General features: G+C 37.4%; 1 long non-coding RNA gene across 1 annotated transcript; it reads left to right on the plus strand.

Annotated features, from left to right (window-relative positions):
* The first annotated feature begins 2407 nt into the window (after positions 1 to 2407).
* Positions 2408 to 12454, plus strand: LOC136664090 (uncharacterized). The gene is made up of 3 exons (XR_010795073.1): positions 2408 to 2593; positions 3376 to 3461; positions 11063 to 12454. It is a non-coding gene; the product is annotated as an uncharacterized lncRNA (long non-coding RNA).
* The last annotated feature ends 400 nt before the right edge of the window (positions 12455 to 12854 follow it).

Here is a 12854-nt window from a genome sequence, read left to right on the forward strand (position 1 = left end):
AAACCAAGCACACCATTGTTTTTCTTGTGAAATTGCCAATACGTTTGATGTGTCACATGACCCTCATCCCATTGAGAAAACAAAAGTTGGATCCAAAATGGCCGACTTCAAAATGGCCACCATGGTCACCACCCATCTTGAAAAGTTTCCCCCCTCCCATATACCAATGTGCCACAAACAGGAAGTTAATATCACCTTGTCTTTGCCAGGTTCGTGGGTTGCCAACATAAGCCCCAACAAGATTTTGATCATAGCTGTACGTATCCAGAATGTGCAAAATAATTTACTTATGGAAGTGAGTGTTGAAATCTTTCGGGACATATCTTCTATCAGCGTTTCACAGAAAAACCTCACTATATTTTGGGCCTCACCATTTGATCCAACTCACCACCATGTGGATCTGTTGACAGTTGACCCTCTCTTTACCCGAGTGTTTAAATCATATGGCTTCAATTCAGAAGACATGACCACCTTTGGCCCAAATGCTCTGACACCACGTACATGTACGAGCACCACTGTTATGGACAAATCATGACTAGCAAAGATGTCCAGTAACGTCACACAGCTTGGGTTCAGATCAGGTAGACTGTACCTCCCAATCGCTCCCCTCCAGGTCTCCCAGTCACTGCCAATGTGAGCAATAAAAACCCCTAGGAAAACAACTGAGCTTCCTTCCAAGAACACTCTGAGCTGCGGTTTGGCCTAGGTACCCACAATTAAAATTCTCCATTCTGTGAGCTGAAGCTGCATTGACCTGACTCTCGTTTACCAGGAAAAACCCTCACCCTGTGAGAGACAGACCAAACCCTATTTAGTTCCAGAGCCCACACTGTGTGTTGCGGTGAGCTCAATTATATTTAACTGGAACCTTTTGCACCAGTTTCAGTTCCTTCTCCCACCATGAGGTTACATTCCACAAGCCACAACTACAAATCCCTTGTTTTTACACTCACTGTCCACAATCTGAGTTCCACTGATCATACAGGGGGCAGCACGGTGGTGCAGCAGGTAGTGTCGCAGTCGCAAAGCTCCAGGGAACTGTGTGTTCAAGTCCCGCTCTGGGTGACTGTCTGTGAGGAGTTTGGTGTGTTCTCCCTGTGTCTGCATGGGTTTCCTCCAGGTGATTGTCTGTGAGGAGTGTGGTGTGTTCTCCCTGTGTCCGTGTGGGTTTCCTCTGGGTGACTGTGAGGAGTTTGGTGTGTTCTCCCTGTGTCTGTGTGGCTTTCCTCCAGGTGCTCTGGTTTCCTCCCACAGTCCAAAAACACAAGTTGGTAGGTGGATTGGTGACTAAAAAGTGTCCGTAGGTGTGAGTGTGTGTTGCCCTGTGAAAGACTGGCACCCCCTCCAGGGTGTATTCCTGCCTTGCGCCCAATGATTCCAGGTAGGCTCTGGACCCACCGTGACCCTGAACTGGATAAGGGCTACAGACAATGAATGAATGATCATACAGGAGCACTTTGTAGTCCATTTGATGCTCTGTCTATGTTGTTTGCCCCCTTTCACCTTGTTCTTCATTGGTCAGGACCCTCAGAAGACCACCACAGAGCAGGTATGATTTACGTGGTGGAACATTCTCAGCGCTGCAGTGACACTGATTTGGTGGTGGTATGTGTGTGTTGTGCTGGTATGAGAGGATCAGACACAGCAGTGCTGCTGACGTTTTTAATGCCCTCTGTGTCACCAAAATGTATTTAACTAACAGTGTCCTGTGTGCATTGATGAAGAACTAAAGGACAACCAACACAAACTGTGCAGCAGCAGATGGACAACTCTCTTGTACTTTACATGAAAAACTTGATAGATGTTCCTAACAGAGTGATAATAATAATAATAATAATAATAACACAATTTATTGTTGGTGCCTTTCATGACACTCAAGGTCACCTTACATTAACATATGGTTAGTTATCACAGCTACAACAAACAAATGATCACAACACAAGCATAAAACAAAAGATACAAAATGTGTTAAAGTGAATAGGCCAGTTAAAAAAAAAAGTTTTCAGAGCAGTTTTGAACTCTGCAATGGAATGCAATGTTCGAATATGAGTGGGGAGTGTCTCCCAGAGTTTGGGTGCAACAGAAGGCCCTGGCACCCCATTGTGTTGGTTCTGCCATTGGGCTGGTTCTGCCAGAAAGCTTGCTGAGAAAGATCGCAAAGAGCGGGAAAGAGTGTACAACCTGAGGAGATCTGTGAGATAATCAGTGGATAGATTATAAAGAGTGGACACCGTGTTTAAAAACTCCAACACCCAAATCATACCTGCTTTCTGGGTGACCTACACATTAAAGAAGAGGGTATACAAAAATAAAAATATACAGAGCAACAAATGGACTATAGCCTGTAATTATAAAACTACATGGTGCTCCTTTACGGTCAGTGGAACCTAGAATGTACAGTTAGTGTAGAAACAAGTCTTCAGAAAAAAACAAATCTCGTTCACTCCGGGATTCCACTCCACCTTTTGGATACTCCACGCCTGTGGACGGAAGGCGGAAAAAAACAATCGCGTCAACGTCAGGCTCTTTAAGAATCTCGGAAACTCCGGTATCGTCCAACCGTCTTCTCCCTCTGGCTGTTTTCCAGCGACAGGTAAAACGCGTTGTAATTCTTCATATAAAAATTGAGGAAGTTGTTAAGGTTGGCTATTGGGTTTTAGCTCCCGTTTATTTTGCGTTATGTTTTGAGTCTTTATAAGTATCACTAGCTCGCTCCTCACCTACGTGCCTAGTTTACGTTTTTCAGTGGGTTCCGCACTTTGCCGACGGTCCCTTAGCGTCTTGGGCGCCCACAGCAGCCATCACGGTTATTTTCAGTAAATGTACTCCGCGCAATTAAAAGATGGAGTATTTTGGTCAAATGTAATGACTATAGTTTGTTCTCTGATCCTTCACGATTAAGAAGATGAAGTTTCAGAGATTTTAGAACGTCGTTTGTGAGCAAGAGGAGGGGCGAAACCCGAATACCTAACTTTCACGACCTTGGTGTGACTGATTATTGGGCGGTCTACAGCGAACAGGTGCGGCCCAGGTGCGGTCACTCACCGAAGGTGCTCTTCCCCCATCAACACCAAGAAAAAATAAACTCCACACAAAAGCAAGTGGCAGGTCTAATCACACAATTGAGCCTCGACCAATAAACTACAAGAAAATAAATACTAATAAAAAACAAACAAAAAATGGCACACTCCCACGGCCACATTTCACCTGAAAACTACACCCTCAAAGAGCAGAATACATATAAAATACAACTTAAATGTTTCTCCTCTTCCATTAGCTGCAGGATTTCTTAGACATGAATATTAATGATATTAATGTCATGATAATTGTAATGATAAATAATATAAACCTGTTCCATGGTCATTGTAATGCTAGGAGAAAGAACGTCACTGAGCAGTGTTGCCATGGAAAAGCAAAAGGAAGTGGACGACCACGTGGACGACCTGAAGAGGAGAGTGCAGGTAAAACTGGGCGTGCGTTAGATACATATTCTAAAATATATGGATACAAATTATTATGTTAAGATTAGACTTCTAATTTTACCAAACTATATCAAATATCAAACACATTAAAGTAAAAATGGCAGATAAAAATATCAACATGGTGTTTCTGCTTGATATCTTTGTATTTCCAGTCAGTTCAGGAGGAATAGTTTAATATCAGTTATAGCAGAAACCCTTCGTGAGTGATATGCACTTTTTTCTATAGGGTGACCAGATTGAGATTTTGGTAAAAAAAAAAAAAAAAGAGGACACGTCTCGGATGAGCTCTCACGGTAACTTACATTTACGTTTCGGCATAGCTGTTCGAGATGAGGGTGGGTACATGAGCTTTGCCTGACGTAAACAAGGACTACTGACGTGCAGACTGACCAATTAAATGTTTACAGAGAAGGTTATCGACCAATAACGGTAGCGCTAAAAGTCAGAGCATCCAATCAGAAGATTTTAGGCTACTTCACCACGCCCTCTTCTCACTCAAGCGAACCAATCGGAGTAGGGGAGGGCGGGACTAGTTTGTGAACGAAACTTCTCGAAGTTCTAAGTAAAATCTGGAAAAACAAAATCCCAGACGTTTGTGAAGTTCTGCCTGGACATTTTTTTAAGTCTAAAAACGAGGACATGTCCGGGTGAAAGAGGACGTCTGGTCACTCTACCTTCTATGAGTGTGTAATGAAGTCTGAGAGAGCTTTTTGAACTTGATTCTCAGTCAGGTTTTATATCAACAAGCCGAGCATGAGTTTAAGAAGAAAGATAAGAGCGTTCACTGAAGTCAAGCCAGCCCCCACTTGGAAAAGCTTGGTCAAGCCAGCCCCCACTTAGATTTGGTGGAACGTCGTATTCTGAACATTACGGTAATAGCGTGCCGAGAAACAAATTTCAAAATAAAAGCCAAAAGTCAATGACAGGAAATGTATGTAATAAATAATTTTCTAAACAAATAATAAATGGATAAACAACAAATATTTGCTATTTTGTGGAAATGATGAAGATTTTAGGACATGACTCTCAAGTCAATCTGATGTGCCATTTAAAGAAAAGGCTCTTTGTGTAGTCCTATGTCTGTAAATTTATTTCCAAATTTATATAATTATTAAAAAGAAACCATTAGTTTGCACAGAACAAGTTCACTTCATAATCATAGTACAACACCTTATTATGTCACTCACTGAATATCAAGTCATTCTGATGTGTCATTTCAAAATAAAGGCCCTTTGAATTGTCCTGTCTGTAAATTTATTTCCAAATTTAAATAATAATTAAAAGTGAACTATTAGTTTGCACAGAACAATTTCACTTCATAATCATAGTACAACACCTGATTATGTCGCTCACTGAATATCAAGTCATTCTGATGTGTCATTTCAAAATAAAAGCCCTTTGAATTGTCACATTTCTGTAAATTTAATTTCAAATTTACATAATTATTAAAAGGAAACCTTTAGTTTGCACAGAATATTTTCACTTCATAATCATAGTACAACACCTGATTATGTCTCTCACTGAATATCAAGTCATTCTGATGTGTCATTTCAAAATAAAGGCCCTTTGAATTGTCCTATGTCTGTAAATTTATTTTCAAATTTAAATAATAATTAAAAGTGAACTATTAGTTTGCACAGAACATTTTCACTTCATAATCATAGTACAACACCTGATTATGTCACTCACTGAATATCAAGTCATTCTGATGTGTTATTTCAAAATAAAGGCCCTTTGAATTGTCCCATTTCTGTATATTTAATTTCAAATTTACATAATTATTAAAAGTGAACTATTAGTTTGCACAGAACATTTTCACTTCATAATCATAGTACAACACCTGATTATGTCACTCACTGATTATCAAGTCATTCTGATGTGTCATTTCAAAATAAAGGCCCTTTGAATTGTCCTATGTCTGTAAATTTAATTTCAAATTTACATAATTATTAAACGTGAACTATTAGTTTGCACAGAACATTTTCACTTCATAATCATAGTACAACACCTGATTATGTCACTCACTGAATATCAAGTCATTCTGATGTGTCATTTCAAAATAAAGGCCCTTTGAATTGTCACATTTCTGTAAATTTAATTAAAAGTTTACATAATTATTAAAAGTGAACTATTAGTTTGCACAGAACATTTTCACTTCATAATCATAGTACCACATCTGATTATGTCACTCACTGAATATCAAGTCATTCTGATGTGTCATTTCAAAATAAAAGCCCTTTGAATTGTCCCATTTCTGTAAATTTATTTTCCGAATTTAAATAATTATTAAAAAGAAACCTTTAGTTTGCACAGAACAATTTCACTTCATAATCATAGTACCACACCTGATTATGTCACTCACTTAATATGAAGTCATTCTGATGTGTCATTTCAAAATAAAGGCCCTTTGAATTGTCCTATGTCTGTAAATTTATTTTTGAAATTTACATAATTATTAAACGTGAACTATTAGTTTGCACAGAATATTTTCACTTCATAATCATAGTACAACACCTGATTATGTCACTCACTAAATGTCAAGTCATTCTGATGTGTCATTTCAAAATAAAGGCCCTTTGAATTGTCCTATGTCTGTAAATTTATTTTAAAATTTACTTAATTATTAAGTGTATTAGTTTGCACAGAACATTTTCACTTCATAATCATAGTACAACACCTGATTATGTCACTCACTGAATATCAAGTCATTCTGATGTGTTATTTCAAAATAAAGGCCCTTTGAATTGTCCCATTTCTGTATATTTAATTTCAAATTTACATAATTATTAAAAGTGAACTATTAGTTTGCACAGAACATTTTCACTTCATAATCATAGTACAACACCTGATTATGTCACTCACTGAATATCAAGTCATTCTGATGTGTCATTTCAAAATAAAGGCCCTTTGAATTGTCCTATGTCTGTAAATTTAATTTCAAATTTACACAATTATTAAACGTGAACTATTAGTTTGCACAGAACATTTTCACTTCATAATCATAGTACAACACCTGATTATGTCACTCACTGAATATCAAGTCATTCTGATGTGTCATTTCAAAATAAAGGCCCTTTGAATTGTCCTATGTCTGTAAATTTATTTTCAAATTTACTTAATTATTAAAAGTGTATTAGTTTGTACAGAACATTTTCACTTCATAATCATAGTACAACACCTGATTATGTCACTCACTGAATATCAAGTCATTCTGATGTGTTATTTCAAAATGAAAGCCCTTTGAATTGTCACATTTCTGTAAATTTAATTAAAAGTTTACATAATTATTAAAAGTGAACTATTAGTTTGCACAGAACATTTTCACTTCATAATCATAGTACAACACCTGATTATGTCACTCACTGAATATCAAGTCATTCTGATGTGTCATTTCAAAATAAAGGCCCTTTGAATTGTCCTATGTCAGTAAATTTAATTTCAAATTTACATAATTATTAAACGTGAACTATTAGTTTGCACAGAACATTTTCACTTCATAATCATAGTACAACACCTGATTATGTCACTCACTGAATATCAAGTCATTCTGATGTGTCATTTCAAAATAAAGGCCCTTTGAATTGTCCTATGTCTGTAAATTTATTTTCAAATTTACTTAATTATTAAAAGTGTATTAGTTTGTACAGAACATTTTCACTTCATAATCATAGTACAACACCTGATTATGTCACTCACTGAATATCAAGTCATTCTGATGTGTTATTTCAAAATGAAAGCCCTTTGAATTGTCACATTTCTGTAAATTTAATTAAAAGTTTACATAATTATTAAAAGTGAACTATTAGTTTGCACAGAACATTTTCACTTCATAATCATAGTACAACACCTGATTATGTCACTCACTGAATATCAAGTCATTCTGATGTGTCATTTCAAAATAAAGGCCCTTTGAATTGTCCTATGTCTGTAAATTTAATTTCAAATTTACATAATTATTAAACGTGAACTATTAGTTTGCACAGAACATTTTCACTTCATAATCATAGTACAACACCTGATTATGTCACTCACTGAATATCAAGTCATTCTGATGTGTCATTTCAAAATAAAGGCCCTTTGAATTGTCCTATGTCTGTAAATTTATTTTCAAATTTACTTAATTATTAAAAGTGTATTAGTTTGTACAGAACATTTTCACTTCATAATCATAGTACAACACCTGATTATGTCACTCACTGAATATCAAGTCATTCTGATGTGTCATTTCAAAATAAAGGCCCTTTGAATTGTCCTATGTCTGTAAATTTATCCAGTCCGTCCCCCACTTCATTCCAGTATTTCATCACCCGTCTCTAGTGCTTTCTTGTCCCGTTTCTGTCCTCTGTCTTGTCCCAAGTCTCTTCTCCTGTAGCCCCCCTTTGTCAGCCTCCTGTCCTGTCCCATGTCCCGAGACAGGAGCGGCTGGTGCCACCTTCACAGAGACAGGAGTGGCGGGTGCCGCCTTCACAGAGACAGGAGCGGCGGGTGCCGCTTTCGCGGAGACAGGAGCGGCGGGTGCCGCCTTCATGGAGACCTCCAGACGTGCCAAGAGTCTTGCAAGCTTCTCCTGGAGATCAGGAGGGAGTGCAGCCACGTCCTTGGGAGCAGAGGGCCCTGCGACGACGTCCACGGAGGCAGGGGGCCATGCGACGACATCCACGGAGACCGGAGGCCCTGCGACGATGTCCACAGAGTCAGGGGGCATGAGCTGGAGCCGGCTACTCCATTCCAAAGCTGCCTTTAAAATATACCCTTACGGGCCTATACGGAATGGCGTCCGGCGAATAGCACACCTCGCAAAAGGATTGTCTGTGTTAGCTGCGTTCTTATAGTGATTGGTCATTCTGTCATTATTAGCGGGGCGGACTGACGGAGGCGGACACACTTGCTAAAACACAGTAATTTTAATGAAACAAAAGATATAACAAAACAAAGATTGGCAACTACAGAAACAACTAGACATATGAAATGAAATGAGGAAAACGACAGAGACAGACCGAACTAAGAAAGAAGACATGGATACACTGGAGGCAAAACAACGATACTTAGAGGAAAGAAATGACAAGGCTTGGGGAGAAAAACAAAATGACATGACTACAAATGACTAGGAAACAAAAACAACCTGAACTGAAGTGGGAGAGAAACAACACCACATGACTATGAAAAAGGAAGAAACAACACGACTGGGAAACTAAAGGCGACTGCGAGGAAAATGGGCATGACAGGACGAGGGCGTGACAGTGAACCTCTGACAGCAGCTTTATTTTTAATAGTGTAAAATCATTTCACTAAGGTAAAATAGGAACATGACCATAAAGCCAATTTAAAAAACATTCCTAAAATATATAATGTAGTCTTACCAATAACCAGTTCAGTGATTGACATTCAGGTGTAATGTAATCCATTGTTTTCCATCAAGTCAGAACCTTTACTGCAGCATATTGGACTTGCTTCGTTAGCATATTAGAGCTCATTGGGAGCACGTTAATCAGTAATGTGATCTGGATGTAATGAGTGGATGAACAAATTAGACACACTACAAAAGTATGACATTAAATGATTGATGCTTGCATGTGCTGTACTATCATTATGAAGTGAAAGTAGTGTTTACAAACTGGAGAATTCCTTTTATTAACAATCTCAACATCTACAGTGAATATAATTAAAATCTGATTGATTACAGTGGTCCTAATCTGAAATGGCACACAAGAATGACTTGATATTAAGTGAGAGACATATATTTAGGGGGTGTACTTTCATTATGAAGTGAAAGTGGTGTGTGCAAACTGGAGGATTCCTTTTAATAAGAATTCCAACATCCGGAGTGAATATAGCTGAAATGTGATCATTTACAATAGTTTTTTTTTTAAATGGCACACCAGAATGACTTCATATTCAGGAAACTAAAGGTTTCCTTTTAATAATTATATAAATTTGAAATTAAATATACAGAAATGGGACAATTCAAAGGGCCTTTATTTTGAAATGACACATCAGAATGACTTGATATTCAGTGAGTGACATAATCAGGTGTTGTACTATGATTATGAAGTGAAAATGTTCTGTGCAAACTAATAGTTCACTTTTAATAATTATGTACATTTGAAAATAAATTTATAGACATAGGACAATTCAAAGGGCCTTTATTTTGAAATGACACATCAGAATGACTTGATATTCAGTGAGAGACATAATTAGGTGTTGTACTATGATTATGAAGTGAAAATATTCTATGCAAACTAAAGGTTTCCTTTTAATAATTATGTAAATTTGAAATTAAATTTACAGAAATGTGACAATTCAAAGGGCCTTTATTTTGAAATGACACATCAGAATGACTTGATATTCAGTGAGAGACATAATTAGGTGTTGTACTATGATTATGAAGTGAAAATATTCTATGCAAACTAAAGGTTTCCTTTTAATAATTATGTAAATTTGAAATTCAATTTACAGAAATGGGACAATTCAAAGGGCCTTTATTTTGAAATGACACATCAAAACGACTTCATATTAAGTGAGTGACATAATCAGGTGTGGTACTATGAAAAATAGCAAATATTTGTTGTTTATCCATTTATTATTTGTTTAGAAAATTATTTATTTATTACATACATTTCCTGTCATTGACTTTTGGCTTTTATTTTGAAATTTGTTCCTCTGCACGCTATTACCGTAACGTTCAGAATACGACGTTCCACCAAATCTAAGTGGGGGCTGGCTTGACCAAGCTTTTCCAAGTGGGGGCTGGCTTGTTTGATTTCAGTGAGCGTTCTGTGGGCAGCCTTGTTGTTGTCAGTACAAGATATTAGTATATCAATTTTCAAGGACCCAAAGATGACTACAGAATACATTTATGTTTAAAAAGAAGCATTAAGCATCAGACAACCTCTTAAAATAATAATAACAAATAAATAAATAATAAAAGCGGCAGGTTATATGTAAGAGAAAATAGGTTGGTTTTAATGTTGTATTTGAACAAAGATGGGATGATTGGGTGTGTGATGTTTAATGAGAACATCCTCCGGGTGACTGTCTGTGAGGAGTGTGTTGTGTTCTCCCTGTGTCTGCGTGGGTTTCCTCCGGGTGACTGTCTGTGAGGAGTGTGGTGTGTTCTCCCTGTGTCCGTGTGGGTTTCCTCTGGGTGACTGGGTGTATTTCTGCCTTGTGCTCAATGATTCCAGGTAGGCTCTGGACCTTCTGCGACCCTGAATTGGATAAGGGTTACAGATAATGAATCCATCCATTATCTGTAACCGCTTATCCAATTTAGGGTCGCGGGGGGTCCAGAGCCTACCTGGAATCATCGGGCGCAAGGCGGGAATACACCCTGGAGGGGACGCCAGTCCTTCACAGGGCAGATAATGAATGAATGAATGAAATACAAAATCTGCACAACTTGACCCGAGCATTAAAAAAATTAATATTAACAACAAAATACACACACACTACACAAATTAATAGCATTAATTAGCATTTCAAATACTGTCCCAACAGGAATTGGTATTAGGAATTTGAGTTTGTAAAATGATTTACTGGTTATGCCAAAGCTGATCACTCTTTTTTTTTTTCTCTTACAGCCTAGTCACAAGACTTCAAGACAATATGCTACAGCCAGAGCCCAGAGGATTATGGGGCGCTTCAAGATATTAACAGAGATAATGGAATGGATACACTGGTAATGACTTAATTCGAGACAGATTTAAGGGCACAATTTGACCCCTAAGTATGTGATATTCCAAAATTCTTGAGTTCTAATTATATCTTTGTGTGTACTTGACATTTTTTTTTAAAATCAGTCCGATGTTTGGTACGTCCACGCTCTCTGAGAGTCAGGCTTCATTGGAACATGTTTATATTCAGTCTCTGTTTAGTGTTTTAAGAAATTAGAAACAGAAGTCTTGTTCACACTTGGCACTAACATAAGTCCCGTATGTGAATGGCGTCTAAATGTATTTATTTTAAGCGTAACTGTGTTTGTAATCAGTTGGTGTTTGGATATAAATCCTGATCCTGACATAGTGAATGAGTGTGTGTAGATATTCATTGTGTATGGATGTGTGTAAATACAATGTGATTGAATCCTGTGCCCACAATGGTCTGACATCATGTAGCTTCACCTTCATCTTCTTATTGTCCACTCACTTTCATTTTTGCTGAGACAAAGGAGGACAATCAGCCACAGAGCACAAGGTTAGATTTGAATCCTGCACAAGAAAACAGGGCGCAGTAATCAGATGTTAATGCCAAGTGTAAACAGGACCAGAAGTAGGCTCCAAGTTAAAACCCTTTGCTGAAAGCAATGGTTTGATTGAAGGAAGGTATTGAAAATTTCAATTATATTGTGTTCCTTTTGTTAACCAACAGGATCTCTTTGTTCCCTCTAAAAGAACATTTAAACAGAACAGCAGTGAGGATACAGTGAATGAAACAGCGTAACATCACTGTCATATAAACCATGTTTCTATTTATACACAATTTATATTTCTCTACATTATTGGAGCACAGCAGCTGCTCTTTTCATGATGTAAACTATTTATAAAATGGTAAGAATGACAATTTTGTTACATTAACATATATTTAAAGTTAAGGATCCTCTGAAAGGTTACCATAGGCAGATATCATTCATGTTTTTGTGATATTCAAAACCGAAGATTTCTTCATTGTGTTCTTTTTAATCAGAGAGTCTGCACATGTTTTTTCTGCTGTGAGATCTGTGATGTTTCTGGTGAAACGACTGGTGTGATATTAGTGTCATACGAGTGAATTTACAGTTTGTGTACAATTGTGAAAAGTTCCTAAAATGTTGTTATTTTACTGTGAGCAGTCAGTGTAGCACTTATATTACACTCCTGTTTTACCTGAAATGTATAGCTTTATTTAAAATGTACATCCAAATAAATACATGTAATTACCAATGACAGCTCATTGATTGGAATATTGCATGGAATATTTGCACACGTACACACACCTCCCACTTTGATCTCAATCAGATACTTTCTGTGAAATAAAAACAGACAAGAGACGCTGGCTCTGTTTGTCTTTTTCTTCATTCATTTAATCTCATACATGCAGTGGTTAAACCTACACGTCCTTGATTAATATATCATATGCTCTGAGAGCCTGAGCTACATTTCTTGACCTTTCTGTCCTACTATGGAATATTACTATCAGATAACCGATGCAGATATTAAAATCTGATTAAAGCTGTTTGAAATTTCCAAATGAGTAATTTTCTCACTGCTGCGTCAGTGTGTAGATTGTGGTGAGTTTGCAGTGGATGAAGAAATGAAAGCCTAACTGCTCTCAGACGTGAGATAAAGAGCATGGAAAAAATAAACAAAGAATCAGCTCTGCTAAGGGCACAGTATC

The sequence above is a fragment of the Hoplias malabaricus genome, chromosome 12 (assembly GCF_029633855.1).
Source record: "Hoplias malabaricus isolate fHopMal1 chromosome 12, fHopMal1.hap1, whole genome shotgun sequence".
Taxonomy (NCBI): Eukaryota; Metazoa; Chordata; class Actinopteri; order Characiformes; family Erythrinidae; genus Hoplias; species Hoplias malabaricus.